A 16,523-nucleotide genomic window follows, 5' to 3' on the forward strand; every position below is an offset into this window, starting at 1 on the left:
AAAACATGCCAATGTTGCTTAACTACACATTTTTGTGAGTACAATTCTGTATATTGTATGCCTGTAATTGTTTCTTAATGTGGAAATGACTGTACTGTATGTCTTCACAAAACCCCATAGGTTTTCTATGGGGTTAAGGTCAGGTGAGTTTGCAGCCCAATCAAGAACAGGGATACCATGGTCCTTAACCCAGGTACTGGTAGATTTGGCACTGTGTGCAGGTGCCAAGTCATGTTGGAAAATGAAATCTTCACCTCCATAAAATTGGTCCGCGGCAGGCAGCATAAAGTGTTCTAAAACTTCCTGGTGGACTGCTGCATTGACCCTAGACCTCAGGAAACACAGTGGACCAACACCAGCAGATGACATGGCACCCCAGACCATTGCCGATTGTGGAAATTTGCAACTGGACTTCAGGCAACGTAGATTCTGTGCCTCTCCTGTCTTCCTCCAGACTCTGGGACCTTGATTTCCAAAGGAGATACAAAATTTACTTTCATCTGAAAACATAACTTTGGACCACTCAGCAGCAGTCCAGTCCTTTTGGTCTTGAGCCCAGGCGAGACGCTTTTGACGTTGTCTCTTATTCAAAAGTGGTTTTACACAAGAAATGCGACAGCTGAAGCCCATATCTTGCATACGTCGGTGTGTGGTGGTTCTTGAAGCACTGACTCCAGCTGCAGTCCACTCTTTGTGGATCTCCCCCACATTTTTGAATCGGTTTTGTTTGACATTCCTCTCCAGGGTGCGGTTATCCCTCTTGCTTGTACACTTTTTTTCTACCACATCTTTGTCTTCCCTTCGCCTCTCTATTAATGTGCTTGGACACAGAGCTCTGGGAACATCCAACCTCTTTGGCAATGACCTTTTGTGTCTTGCCCTCCTTCTTTAAAGTATCAATGGTCATCTTTTGGACGGTTGTCAAGTCAGCAGTCTTCCCCATGATTGTGTGCCATTCAGAATCAAAAAGAGAGACCATTTAAAGGTTTTTCCAGGTGTTTTGAGTTAGTTAGCTAATTAGAGTCTGGCACCAGGTGTCTTCTATATCTGACCTTTTCACCATATTCTAATTTTCTGAGATGTTGAATTTAGGGTTTTCATTGGTTATCAGCTATAATCATCTCCTTTTTGGCAAAAAACACTTGAAATGTATCAGTCTGTTTGGAATGAATGTATACATTCTACAAGTTTGACTTTCTAAATGGAATTAATGAAATAAATCAACTTTTTCATAATATTCTAATAATATGACCAGCACCTGTATGTGTCATACTTGATCATTTCGCGATATTGCCATATTTTTGCTGAAAGGATTTAGTAGAGAACATCCACGATAAAGTTCGCAACTTTCGGTGCTAAGACAAAAACCTTGCCTATACTGGAAGTCGCAGACGATGACGTCGCAAGTGTGGGGGCTCCTCACATATTCACTTTGATTTTAATGGGAGCCTCCAACAAAAAGTGCTATTCGGACCGAGAAAACGACAATTTCCCCATTAATTTGAGCGAGCATGAAAGATTTGTGTTTGAGGATATTGATAGCGACGGACTAGAAAAAAAATGAAAATAAATAAAGTTTAAAAAAAATGCGATTGCATTGGGATGTTTTTAGACATATTTACTAGTATAATTCTGGGAAATCCATTATCTTTCTATTGTGTTGCTAGTGTTTTAGTGAGTTTAATAGTACCTGATAGTCGGAGGAGTGTGGCCACGGGTGTGGCGACGCCAGTGTCTGATGGAAGTCGACGGCAGCTGTACGGACAGCACAAGCTCAGCTGATCTCTGGTAAGTGGCGACTTTTTACCACAATTTTCTCATTGAAACCTGCTGGTTGACATTTGGTCGGGATCCATGTTCGCTTGACCGCTCTGACCGATAGTAAAGTTTCACCTCCGGGAATTTTTAACAAGGAATCACCGTGGGTTTGTGTGGCTAAAGCATAGGTGTCAAACTCTGGCCCGCGGGCCAAATTTGGCCCGCCGTGTAATTTCATTTGGCCCTTGAGGCAATATCAAATTAACGTTAGAGCTGGCCCGCCGCTGTAACACCGCATTCACCGATTTCCCGGGAGACTCTCGAATTTCAGTGCCCCTCCCGAAAATCTCCCGGTGCAACCATTCTCCCGAATTCCACCCGGACAACAATATTGGGGGTGTGCCTTAAAGGCACTGCCTTCAGCGTCCCCTACAACCTGTCGTCAAATCTGTTTTTCCTCCTCACAAACAGCGTGCCGGCCCAGTCACGTAATATATGTGGCTTCTACACACATGTAAGTAAATGCAAGGTATACTTGATCAACAGCATACAGGTCACACTGAGGGTGGCCATATAAACAACTTTAACACTGTTACAAATACGCGCCACACTGTGAACCCACACCAAACAAGAATGACCAACATATTTTGGGAGAACATCCGCACCGTAACACAACATAAACACAACAGAACAAACACCCAGAACCCCTTGCAGCCCTAACACTTCTGGACCACTACAATATACACCCCCTCCCCGCTACCAACAAACCCTGCCCCCCTAACCCCACCCACCTGAGCCCCGACATTAACTGAGCAGTAAAAAGGCCTGAATGGTTGATTTATTCATTATTTTATTTTCAAATGTATTAGCCTCTGGAAAAAGTTTATGTTGATATTTACCTCAGAAGGCTGGAAATACAAAAGAGGCATTCAATTTTTATTTAAATTTGATTTGATATGCCATTGATATTTTTTTATTATTATTATTATTATTTGAAACTCGATTTTGCATGTGACTATAAAGTTATATAAGCCTTGCTTGTTCAATATTCAATGAAAAACTTGTTAGGGTCCTTATTAAAAAATGTATTTGTTCAACCTCGGCCCGCGGCTTTGTTCAGTTTTAAATTTTGGCCCACTCTGTATTTGAGTTTGACACCCCTGGGCTAAAGGCTAAAGCTTCCCAACTCCATCTTTCTACTTTGACTTCTCCATTATTAATTGAACAAATTGCAAAAGATTCAGCAACACAGATGTCCAAAATACTGTGTAATTATGCGGTCAAAGGAGACGACTTTTAGCTGTGTGTGTGCGCAGCGCTAATATTTCCTAACAGTTCGAGATGCTACCTCAGTAGAAGCATTTAAGTCTCACCTTAAAACTCGTCTGTATACTCTAGCCTTTAAATAAACCTCCTTTTTAGACCAGTTGATCTGCCGCTTCTTTTCTTTTTTCTCCTATGTCCCCCCCTCCCTTGTGGAGGGGGTCCGGTCCGATGACCATGGATGAAGTACTGGTTGTCCAGAGTCGAGACCCAGGATGGACCGCTCGTCGGGACCCAGGATGGACCGCTCGCCTGTGTATCGGTTGGGGACATCTCTACGCTGCTGATCCGCCTCCGCTTGGGATGGTTTCCTGTGGACGGGACTCTCGCTGCTGTCTTGGATCCGCTTTGAACTGAACTCTCGCGGCTGTGTTGGAGCCACTATGGATTGAACTTTCACAGTATCATGTTAGACCCACTCGACATCCATTGCTTTCGGTCCCATAGAGGGAGGAGGTTGCCCACATCTGAGGTCCTCTCCAAGGTTTCTCATAGTCAGCATTGTCACTGGCGTCCCACTGGATGTGAATTCTCCCTGCCGACTCGGTGTGAGTTTTCCTTGCCCTTTTGTGGGTTCTTCCGAGGACGTTGTAGTCGTAATGATTTGTGCAGTCCTTTGAGACATTTGTGATTTGGGGCTATATAAATAAACATTGATTGATTGATAATGGGTGTCAAACTCTGGCCAGCGGGCCAAATTTGGCCCGCCGTGTAATTTAATTTGGCCCTTGAGGCAATATCAAATTAACATTAGAGCTGGCTCCGCCGGTATTATACAGCGGCAATGCCCCTTTAACACCGCATTCACCGCTAATACTCATACTTGCCAACCCTCCTGATTTTCCCGAAGTTCAGTGCCTCTCCCGAAAATCTCCCGGGGCAACCATTCTCCCAAATTTGTCCCGATTTCCATCCGGACAACAATATTGGGGGCGTGTTTTAATGGCACTTCCTTAAGCATTCTCTTTAACCTTGTGTCACGTCTGCTTTTCTTACATACAAACATTGTGCCAGCCTAGTCACACAATAGAAGCAGATTTTACACACACACACAATTTAATTCAAGGCATACTTGATCAACAGCCATACAGGTCACACTGAGGGTGGCCGTATAAACAACTTTAACACTGTTACAAATATGCGCCACACTGAGAACCCACACCAAACAAGAATGACAAACACATTTCTGGAGAACATCCGCACCGTAACACAACATAAACAAAACAAAACAAATACCCAGAACCCCTTGCAGCACTATCACTTACGGCAGGGGTGTCAAACTCAAACACAGAGTGGGCCAAAATTTAAAACTGAACAAAGCCGCGGGCCGAGGTTGAACAAATTAATCTTTTAATAGGGACCCAAACAAGTTTTTCGTTGAATATTGAACACGCAAGGCTTATATAACTTTATAGTGACATGCAAAATCGGGTTTCAAATAATAATAATAATAATTAAAAAATATCAATGGCATATCAAATCAAATTTAAATAAAAATTGAATGCCTCTTTTGTATTTGCAGCCTTCTGAGGTAAATATTAACATTAACTTTTTCCAGATGCTAATACATTTGAAAATAAAATAATGAATAAATCAACCATTCAAGCCTTTTTACTGCTCAGTTAATGTCGGGGCTCAGGTGGGTGGGGTTAGGGGGCGGGGTTTGTTGGTAGCGGGGAGGGGGTGTATATTGTAGTGGTCCGGAAGAGTTAGGGCTGCAAGGGGTTCTGGGTATTTGTTCTGTTTTGTTTATGTTGTGTTACGGTGCGGATGTTCTCCCGGAATGTCTTGGTCATTCTTGTTTGGTGTGGGTTCACAGTGTGGCGCATATTTGTAACAGTGTTAAAGTTGTTTATACGGCCACCCTCAGTGTGACTTGTATGCTGTTGATCAAGTATGCCTTGCATTTACTTACATGTGTGTAGGAGGAAAAACAGACTTGACGACAGGTTGTAGGGGACGCTGAAGGCAGTGCCTTTAAGGCACACCCCCAATATTGTTGTCCGGGTGGAATTCGGGAGAATGGTTGCACCGGGAGATTTTCGGGAGGGGCACTGAAATTCGAGAGTCTCCCGGGAAATCGGTGAATGTGGTGTTACAGCGGCACCGCTGTATAATACCAGCGGGCCAGCTCTAATGTTAATTTGATATTGCCTCAAGGGCCAAATGAAATTACACGGCGGGCCATATTTGGCCCGCGGGCCAGAGTTTCACACCTATGACTTACGGGATGCTACATTATACATCCCCCGTGTTATAGCAAACCAGTGTAGCAAACTGAACAAAAATTAACGCTTTATTCATGCACTTTTTCTTGCAACTTCAAGGTTTGAATGTTTGATTCTTTCTTTATTGTTATTTATTTTCAAATGTATTATTAGCTTGTGGAAAAAGTTTATTTTGATATTTACCTCAGAAGGCTGCAAACAGAAAAGAGGTATTCAATTTCTATTTAAATTTTATTTGATATGCCAGTGATATTTTTTAATCATCATTATTATTATTATTTGAAACTGGATTTTGCATGTAACTATAAAGTTATATAAACCTTGCTTGTTCAATATTGAATGCAAAACGTGTTTGGGTCCCTATTAAAAGGTGAAGTTGTTCAACATTGGCCCGCGGCTTTGTTCAGTTTTAAATTTTGGCCCACTCTGTGTTTGAGTTTGACACCCCTGCTCTTTATATATGACTAATCGAAGTGTATGTGAAGGCTGTTTTACAACATAATAACCTAAGTTGCCCAGGGAAAATATTCACATAATTAAAAATAAATTGAAGTGTGAATATGACAGTGTCTTTTAAATCATTCATAAAGTAATTCTCCCATGTTGAATCCAGGCCACTGCACTTCTTCTGGGATTCAACCGCTTGAGACGCATTGACGCCATCTGTTGGTCACCATGGAGACCAAGTTTTAAACGGAGGGCCTGAAAAAGCGCCACGATGCTTGTGACTCATCATCACAGCGAATGCAACGGAAGGAAATCCCCTTGAGCTCCTGGATCAAATTCATATTCGTCTTTTTAGCGCTTACTTGCAATACACGTTGTTTATACGGTACGCACCGCGTTAAAAAAAAAAATGCTATAGATAAAAATAAATATTTTTGTGTGTTGGGATATGTGTTCTACTCAACGTGCAAGTATCCAAAAATAATTAATTTGAATTTATATTTAAAAAAAAAAAAAGAAGAACCAGCTGGCACCGGTAGACCCCGGAAGAAGATTCGTACCCACGTGACTCGCGAGCATTTGGGTTGCCAGGTGTAGCGATGAAGTATTTTGTAACTGTCGTTGAGGAAGCGTGCGATTATTTGGGTATAGGATCAGCATTTTATTACATATTAAAATGTACCTACATTGTAATTAAAGTGTCCAAATATTTTGTTTTTGTAAATATGCCGCCATTTTTAATTCTGCGTTGAATGAATTAGTATACAATAAAATTAATACACATCCCGGGTGCAATGCCGTAAATATGCACAACAATAATTTTGCGGATATTGTCTGTAGTCAATCTTCTTTGCAATGTAAACATATTCAAGGAAATCACCAGGAAAAAAAATACAAAATTTAAAAAAAAAAAAAATCCTTTCCATCGTTACACTTTCCATCCTTTGTAACTGAGCTACTGTGTGGAACAATTTCCCTTGTTGATCATTAAAGTTTGTCTTAGTCTAAGTCGAAGTAACCCACATAAATCACTTTTGTACCAACTGTAATCTTTTAATGCTAGACATGGGGAGACCCGAAAATAATACGTTACAGTAATCGAGACAAGACGTAACAAACGCATGGATAATGATCTCGGCGTCTTTAGTAGACAAAATGGAGCGAATTTTAGCGATATTACGGAGATGAAAGAAGGCCGTTTTAGTAACGCTTTTAATGTGTGACTCAAAGGAGAGAGTTGGGTCGAAGATAATACTCAGATTTTTTACAGAGTCACCTTGTTTTATTATTTGGTTGTCAAATGTTAAAGTTGTATTATCAAATAGAGGTCGGTGTCTAGCAGGACCGATAATCAGCATTTCCGTTTTTTTGGCATTAAGTTGCAAAAAGTTAGCGGACATCCATTGTTTAATTTCATTAAGACACGCTTCCAACTGACTACAGTCCGGCATGTTGGTCAGCTTTAGGGGCATGTAGAGTTGGGTGTCATCAGCATAACAGTGAAAGCTAATACCGTATTTGCGTATGACGTCACCCAGCGGCAGCATGTAGATGCTGAAGAGTACAGGGCCAAGGACCGAACCCTGGGGAACTCCACACAATACCTTAACATAGTCCGAGGTCACACTGTTATGGGAGACACACTGCATCCTATCAGTAAGATAAGAGTTAAACCAAGACAGGGCTGAGTCTGACATACCAATTCGTGTTTTGATACGCTCTAATAAAATATTATGATCGACGGTATCGAAAGCAGCGCTAAGATCGAGGAGCAGCAACATAGATGACGCATCAGAGTCCATCGTTAGCAATAGATCATTAGTCAATTTTGCGAGGGCTGTCTCAGTCGAGTGATTTGCCCTGAAACCGGATTGAAAGGTTTCACATAGATTGTTAAACGCTAAGTGTTCATTTAGCTGCTCTGCAACAAATTTTTCGAGGATTTTCGAAATAAAGGGAAGGTGAGACACCGGTCGGTAGTTTACCATGAGGTCAGGATCGAGGTTAGGTCTTTTAAGGAGAGGATGAATAACCGCTTTTTTGAATGCTAGGGGAACAGTGCCCGAGGAAAGTGATAAGTTTATAATATTTAGCACTGATGGACCTAATAATACAAAAAGCTCCTTGATAAGTTTCCCAGGAAGTGGGTCAAGTAAACATGTTGTTTGTTTTATTCCATTTACACGTTGTAACAATCCTTCTAATGTTATTTCATCAAAACGAGAGAAACTATTTTGGATATTTGCAGTATCCGCCGTATATACAGTCATATCTGTGTTACTATAACCCAGTTGTAGCTGGGATGCATTGTCTTTAATCTCCTTTCTAATAAGTTCAATTTTCTTATTAAAGAACTTCATAAAGTCATCTGCCGAATGGGTGGAGCTACTGGAAGGAGTCCCTTGTTGGGTTAGCGATGCTACTGTACTAAACAAAAATTTTGGATCGTTTTTATTAATGCGGATGAGATTTGAGTAATAATTAGTAGATTGCACAGTACAGTACACATTTTGCGGTGATTTTTTGTAGTCATTCTTCTTTGCAATGTCAAAATATTCAAGGAAATCGCAAGGAAAAAAAAAAAAATAGAAGATAAAATAAAAAAAATCCTTTCCAGCGTTACACTTTCCATCTTTTGTAACTGAGCTACTGTGTGGAACAATTTCCCTTGTGGATCATTAAAGTTTGTCTTAGTCTAAGTCGAAGTAACCCACATAAATCACTATTCCTTTTCAAAAATGGAAACAGTGCGTGACTGTTTTCATTTTGTATTTGCTTAATTTTTTTAACTAATTGAAACTTTTTTTAGTATATTGCACAGTACAATGTACATTTTGTGGCTATTTTTTGTAGTTATTTTTCTTTGTAATGTCAAAATATTTAGGGAAATCGCCAGGAGAAAAAAAAATAATAAAAAAAATACTAAAAAATATATATATATCGTTTCCATCCTTACACTTTCCAGCCTTTGTAACTGAGCTACTGTGTGGAACAATTTCCCTTGTGGATCATTAAAGTTTGTCTTAGTCTAAGTCTAAGAAACCCACATAAATCACTAGCCCTTTTCAAAAATGCAAACAGTTTTCAATTTGTGTTTGCTTTATTTTTTTATTTTTTTTTCATTCATTGATTGATTGAAACTTTAATTAGTAGATTGCACAGTACAGTACACATTTTGCGGTGATTGTTTATAGTCATTCTTCTTTGCAATGTCAAAATATTCAAGGAAATCGCCAGGAAAAATATAATAATAATAAAATAAAATTTAAAAAATCCTTTCCAGCCTTACACTTTCCAACCTTTGTAACTGAGCTATTGTGAGGAACAATTACCCTTGTGGATTATTAAAGTTTGTCTATGTCTAAGTCTAAGTCAAAGTCTAAGGAACCCACATAAATCACTAGCTCTTTTCAAAAAATGCAAACAGGGCGTGATTGTTTTCAATTTGTATTTGCTTTATTTATTTTTTTTTTTAATTGATTGATTGATAAATTAATTGGAACTTTTATTAGTAGATTGCACAGTACAGTACCCATTTTGTGGATATTGTTTGTAGTCATTGTTCTTTGCAATGTCAAAATATTTAAGGTAATCGCCAGGAAAAAAAATAAATGAATTAGAAAAATATATGTATATATCCTTTCCATCCTTACACTTTCCATCCTGTGTAACTGAGCTACTGTGTAGAACAATTTCCCTTGTGGATCATTAAAGTTTGTCTAAGTCTGAGTCTAAGGAACCCACATAAATCACTAGCCCTTTCAAAAATGCAAACAGTGCGTGACTGTTCTCATATTGTATTTGCCTTAATTTATAATTGTTTTTAATTGATTGATTGAAACTTTTATTAGTAGATTGCACAGTACAGTACATATTCCGTACAATTGACCACTAAATGGTAACACCCGAATATGTTTTTCCACTTGTTTAAGTCGGGGTCCACGTTAATCAATTCATGCATGGTGCAATATATATATATATATGCGTATATATACATGACAATCATTTTGCGGGTATTGTTTGTAGTCATTCTTCTTTGCAACATCAAAATATTCAAGGAAATCGCCAGGAAAAAAAAAAGATAAATAAAAAATAAATAAAATATAAAAATAAAAATAAATACATAAAAATAAAAAATGTAAAAAATATCCTTCCCATCAATACACTTACACTTTCCATCCTTTGTAACTGAGCTACTGTGTGGAACAATTTCCCTTCTGGATCATTAAAGTTTGTCTTAGTCTAAGTCGAAGTAACCCACATAAATCAGTAGCCCTTTTCAAACAGTGCGTGACTGTTTTCATTTTGTATTTGCTTTATTTTTTGTTTGTTTTTGATTGAATATTTTATTAGTAGATTGCACAGTACAGTACACAGTTCGTACAATTGACCACTAAATGGTAACACCCGAATAAGTTTTTCAACTTGTTTAAGTCGGGGTCCACGTTAATCAATTCACGGTGAATGCTTTATTGAACATACTTAAATCAAATGTTGTAGATTTTGTTTATACTTCCAACTAGAGCTGTCAAACTTTGGGTGTCCCACGATTCGATTCAATATCGATTCTTGGGGTCGCGATTTGATTATACATCGATGTTTTCGATTCAACGCGATTTTCGATTCAAACACGATATTTTTCTGATTCAAAACGATTCTGTATTCATTCAATACATAGGATTTCAGCAGGATCTACCCCAGTCTGCTGACATGCTAGCAGAGTAGTAGATTTAAAAAGAAAAAGCTTTTATAATTGTAAAGGACAAAGTTTTATCAACTGATTGCAATAATGTGAAATTGTTTTAACTATTAAACAAACCAAAAATATGACTTATTTTATCTTTGTGAAAACATTGGACACAGTGTGTTGTCAAGCTTATGAGATGCGATGCAAGTGTAAGCCACTGTGACACTATTGTTCTTTTTTTTTATTTTTATAAATGTCTAATGATAATGTCAATGAGGGATTTTTAATCACTGCTATGCTGGAATTATAACTAATATTGATACTGTTGTTGATAATATTCATTTTAGTTTAACTACTTTTGGTTTGTTCTGTGTCGTGTTTGTGTCTCCTCTCAATTGCTCTGTTTATTGAAGTGAAGTTAAGTTAAGTTAAAGTACCAATGATTGTCACACACACACTAGGTGTGGTGAAATTTGTCCTCTGCATTCGACCCATCCCCTTGATCACCCCCTGGGAAGTGAGGGGAGCAGTGGGGAGCAGTGAGCAGCAGCGGTGCCACGCCCAGGAATCATTTATGGTTATTTATCCCCCAATTCCAACCCTTGACACTGAGTGCCTAGCAGGGAGGCACTGAGTCACATTTTTTTATAGTCTTTGGTATGACTCGGCCGGGGTTTGAACTCCCAACCTCCCGATCTCAGTGCGGACACTCTAACCACTAGCCCACTGAGTAGGTAAGTGAAAAATATATTTATATAGCGCTTTTTCACTATTGAGTCAAAGTGCTCTACATCGTGAAACCCAATATCTAAGTTACATTTAAACCAGTGTGGTTGGCACTGGGAGCAGGTGGGTAAAGTGTCTTGCCCAAGGACACAATGGCAGTGACTAGGATGGCAGCAGCGGGGATCGAACCAGGAATCCTCATCATCATCATCATTTATTTTTATTCCATTCATGAAAATGCATATATACAAGCCACGTACAATTGACGCTTTCATTGTTTTTTTGTTTCTTATACATTTCCATGATCAGAAAGGAGCAGATGGAAGAATACTATTCTTATATTTATCTGCCCCCTTTTTAACACAAATTATTTTAGATGACTTCAGGGTTTCCCACATATTCATTTATTTGTGGCAGCCCGCCATGAAAGAATTACGGCTGCCACAAATAAAAAATTAAAAAATAATAATAATTACAAAAAAAAAATGTATATATATATATATATATATATATATATATATATATATATATATATATATAATTTTTTTTTTTTTTTTTTTCCGGCTTTTGACTCGTTCAGCTCATAAAAGCAATGGAATCTGTCAGTGAATGGAGCTTGTAGTTACATATTATATAAATATGTAAACATTATATAAATATGTATGTAAATATGTACATAAAATGTTGTAATCATATTCCAACTCCGCGTTCTTCTTGGTCATTGCCACTTTATGTTGGCATTTCTGGCTCTTAAATTATTAGTTTAATTTTGAAGGTATTATTTTGTTTTTGTTTGCATGTTTAAGTTTACATGTTCTTTGCTACAGAACATTTAGTTTTTATGATGGCGTTTGTTAAGGGTTTCTTAATTTAATTTTTTTTTGCACGAAACAAACGAGGCCTATTTATTTAACTGTTGATAGCAAGCATTTTAGTAGGCTATTACTATTTTTTTTATTTCCCACTTTTATTTATTTATTATTTTAATTTCAGTGCAATAAAATATATTTAACAACCAAGACTTTGTTTATTGGACAGGCCAGAAACGCACACACAGTGTTTTTAAAAGTAAGAAAATCTCTACTACAGCTGCAATGTCTGTTTGCGAACGTCAAGGGGAGTCTGTCAGGGCAGAGAGCGATTCGCGTCTGTCACCCTCTGGCCCACAGAACTGTAGCTGAGTGATTCAGGTTCGCTTCACGAACCTACAAAAACTGACTGGTTGTCGCTGAGGACGTGATTCAGGTTCGCGCTGCACTCACTCACTCATTCAGAATCAAGACTCGCGAACCTACTGACACAGAGAACTGACTGTGTCGTGGAGGAGGACGTTACATTGAGGCTCTCGTTCAGTCACTGTGCGCGTCGTTCATTGGGTCCTGAGGGCTTGTGTCGTTCGCGAACTGACACACACCGAGATCTGCCGCTGCGGAAGCTGTTACTGACTGACTCATGATTCGCCGACCTGCACAGAGAACTGCTGCTGCAGAAGTGATTCGGTGAACAAATATTTTGAACGACTCAATTTAAGGAACTGATTCTAGTGATTCAGTACCGTCAAAAGAACTGCCGATCCCATCACTATTCAGAGTGTTGCTGCCTTGGACATATCCTCGCTCATCCATGCGGACTGGACACTGGCCGAGATTGGAGTCGGCTGTCTTGGTTGCTTTGTTGGGTCTGCTCCTGTCTCTGGCCATGCTCCCTCCTCCCCAGCGGACGATGGCGTGGAACACCACAGAGGCCACCACAGTGGATATGTTTATTTTACTTTTTATTCATAGCTGTATGTAGAAGTGTCTGGTTGTATCTGCTGCTTTAATGTCTTTAATGTCCTCTGTGTTCTTTGATGTTTGATGTTTCCCTCTTACACACATGGAAGAGGGATGTGGACTATGGCTATGAGTTGTTGTTTTTTTTCCCTTGGCCTCAGTCTGCATCCCCACTCCAGGGCCCAGGCTAAGACCGATTTTTATTTTTTTTTATTTTATTTTAATCTTCTATTCTTTTCTCCCCCCTTCCCCCATGTTTACCTGTATGCCATCTTTTTTGTAAGGGGCGCTGGAAGCCGGCAGACCCGTCAGCGATCCTGTTCTGTCTCCCTGTAATGTTTGTCTGATCTTGAATGGGATTGTGCTGAAAATTGTAATTTTCCTGAAGGAACTCTCCTGACGGAATAAATAAAGTACTATCTAATCTAATCTAATCTATTGGTTTGTTGCATTGATTAAAAAAATACAAATACATTTTTTTTTTTTAAATGAGAATCGATTCTGAATCGCAAAACGTGAGAATCGCAATTCGTATTCGAATCGATTTTTTTCTCCACACCCCCACTTCCAACAGAGGTGGGGTGTATGGTAAAAATGAATCTGGCAACCGCAAGCTTCCATCTTTGATTGTGCGACGGGCCACGGCGAGAGCGGGGCCTCACTCACCTTAGAAAGAACGCTCTTGCTCCGGCTAACGGGCGTGGAGGAACCCAACTGCCGAACGGCTCCTACCAGCGAAGGCCAAACCGACACGGGGCCGTTTGTCAGCGCCGTTTTAGTGGCTAACCTGACCATCGCCACCCGGAGCTGGGGGGGGGAAAGGTTAGCATAAAGCTAGCCAGCTTTGTAATCCGCCGGCTAGACGCTGAAACTCCACCGCCGCGCTACAATCTCCAATTTAAGGATTCCGACGCCGAGAAAAAAAGGATAAAGAACGCACCGACCCTGGCAGGTAAGTCTGAGAGGAATATACGCCTTGGAAATGTCATTTTTTTCTCCCAGGGTGTCGGTGTGGCTAGCTGCTAGCCTACGCGGCTACTTCTAAGGGGCTGAAAGAGGATGTGATGGCGGTTCTGGAGAAATGAAACCACGATGCTCGCTGCTATTTTATGCAGTCTTTATATTACACTAAAGTATATTATTTGTCTACCGTTGTACAGCAATGGTGCTTGCCTGGAGTCGATTTTTTTTGCTCCATGCTTCCAAGCGAGCCCCGGTGTGGTTTGAGCCAAAGCGGGCCTCTGCACCGCTGTGCGCCGGCATGAGCCGGACGGCCGACCGGTGACTGTTAGCTACAAGACTGGCCCGAACCCACGTATATTACTGCAGCTTTAACCACATACAACCATCTTTTTGATCGATGCTTGCATCATTCATCGTAAATGTAACGGCTGTGTATCCCTCCACGCACAGAAAGGTTTCCTCCTTAAAGTCATATTTTTTTATAGAATCCAATGACTTTCAAAGTGTGAAGAGTAGAAATCTACACTACATTGTCAAAGGTTTTGACTCACATATGGACGCGAAAGGTCTACTGAAATGACATTTTCTTATTCAAACGGGGATAGCAGGTCCATGTGTCATACTTGATAATTTCGCGATATTGCCATATTTTTGCTGAAAGTATTTAGTAGAGAACATCGACGATAACGTTCGCAACTTTTGGTCGCTAATAAAAAAGCCTTGACTGTACCGGAAGTAGCAGACGATGTGCGCGTGACGTCACGGGTTGTGGGGCTCCTCACATCCTCACATTGTTTATAATCATAGCCACCAGCAGCAAGAGCTATTCGCACAGAGAAAGCGTCAATTTCCCTATTAATTTGAGTGAGGATGAAAGATTCTTGGATGAGGAAAGTTAGAGTGAAGAAGAAAAAAAAAAGCGGCAGCAGTGAGAGCGTTTCAGATGTAATTAGGCACATTTACTAGGATAATTCTGGTAATTCCTTTATCTGCTTATCGTGTTAATAGTACTTTAGTGAGATTATAAAGTCATATCTCAAAGTCGGATGGCTGCGGTGAACGCCAGTGTCTCTGAGAGAAGCCGAGAAGCCAAGATCACGGCTGCCTTTTTGACAGCTGCAGGAGGTCCATAGTCCACCGAAGTCTCCGGTAAGAGCCGACTTAATATCACAATTTTCCCATCCAAAAATATGCTGGTTGACGTAGAGAAACATGTTCGCTTGACCGCTCTGTGATAAAGCTTCACAACAAACAAATAAACACCGGCTGTGTTTCGGTGCTAAAGGCAGTTGCAATCCACCGCTTTCTACCAACAGCATTGTTTTTTATAGTCTCCATTATTAATTGAACAGATTGCAAAAGATTCAGCAACACAGATGTTCAAATTACTGTGTAATTATGCGATGAAAAGAGACGACTTTTAGCCGTAAGTGGTGCTGGGCTGAGATGTTCGCTACAACCCGAGACGTCACAAACACGCGTCATCATTCCGCGACGTTTTCACAAGAAACTCCGCGGTAAATTTAAAATTGTAATTTAGTAAACTAAAGGGGCCGTATTGGCATGTGTTGCAATGTTAAGATTTCATCATTGATATATAAACTATCAGACTGCGTGGTTGGTAGTAGTGGGTTTCAGTAGGCCTTTAAATGTAACGGCTGTGTATCCCTCCGTGCACAGAAAGGGTTCCTCCTTAGTCATATTTTTACATAGAATCCAATGACTTTCAAAGGGACACATGTGAAGAGTAGAAAGCTACACTATTTTGCCAAAGGTATTGACTCACATATGAACTGGAAGTCCTAACCCATCCATTTGAAATCAATCAATCAATGTTTATTTATACAGCCCTAAATCACAAGTGTCTCAAAGGGCTGCACAAACCACAACGACATTTTTGGTAGAGCCCACATAACAAGGCAATTAATTACTCACCCCAGTGGGACGTCGACAATGATGACTATGAGAATCTTTGGAGAGGACCGCATATTTGTTACGATAATTTGGATAATGATCACTAAAACGTCACTAGTGGACAAAATGGAGCAAATTTTAGCGGTATTGCAGAGATGAACGAAGGCCGTTTTTGTAATATTTTTAATGTGTGACTCTAACAAGAGAGTTAGTTCGAAGATAATACCCACATTCTTTACCGAGTCGCCTTGTTTAATTGTTTTGTTGTCAAATGTTAAAGTTGTATTATTAAATAGAGGTCGGTGTCTAGCAGGACCGATAATCAGCCAACCGGTGACTGTTTATTACTCCAGTTTTTACCACATACAGCCATCTTTTTGATTGATGTTTGCATCGTTCACCGGGAGTTAAAAGTAACGGCTGTTTATTCCTCCGCGCACAGAAAGGGTTCCTCCTTAAAGTCATATTTTTCATAGAATCCAATGACTTACAAAGGGACACATGTGAAGAATAGAAAGCTAAACTATATTGCCAAAGGTATTGACTTACATACAAACTTGAAGTCCTAACTAGGACTGGGAGATATTGCCTTTTTTTTAAAGTCCTAGTGAAATGAGATTGTCTTATTTAAACGGGGATAGCAGGTCCATTCTATGTGTCATACTTGATCATTTCGCGATATTGCCATATTTTTGCTGAAAGGAT

The 16,523-nt window shown here is 39.8% G+C and overlaps 1 protein-coding gene across 1 annotated transcript in view; it reads left to right on the forward strand.

Annotated features, from left to right (window-relative positions):
• The first annotated feature begins 13,542 nt into the window (after window positions 1–13,542).
• The window catches only part of prrc2c (proline-rich coiled-coil 2C), a 62,237-nt gene continuing 59,256 nt past the window's right edge, over window positions 13,543–16,523 (forward strand). The window contains exon 1 of the mRNA XM_061888482.1: window positions 13,543–13,893. The gene's annotated coding sequence lies outside the window, so the exon portion shown is untranslated. The remainder of the gene's footprint in view (window positions 13,894–16,523) is intronic.

Source organism: Nerophis ophidion, linkage group LG26 (genome assembly GCF_033978795.1).
Source record: "Nerophis ophidion isolate RoL-2023_Sa linkage group LG26, RoL_Noph_v1.0, whole genome shotgun sequence".
NCBI lineage: Eukaryota > Metazoa > Chordata > Actinopteri > Syngnathiformes > Syngnathidae > Nerophis > Nerophis ophidion.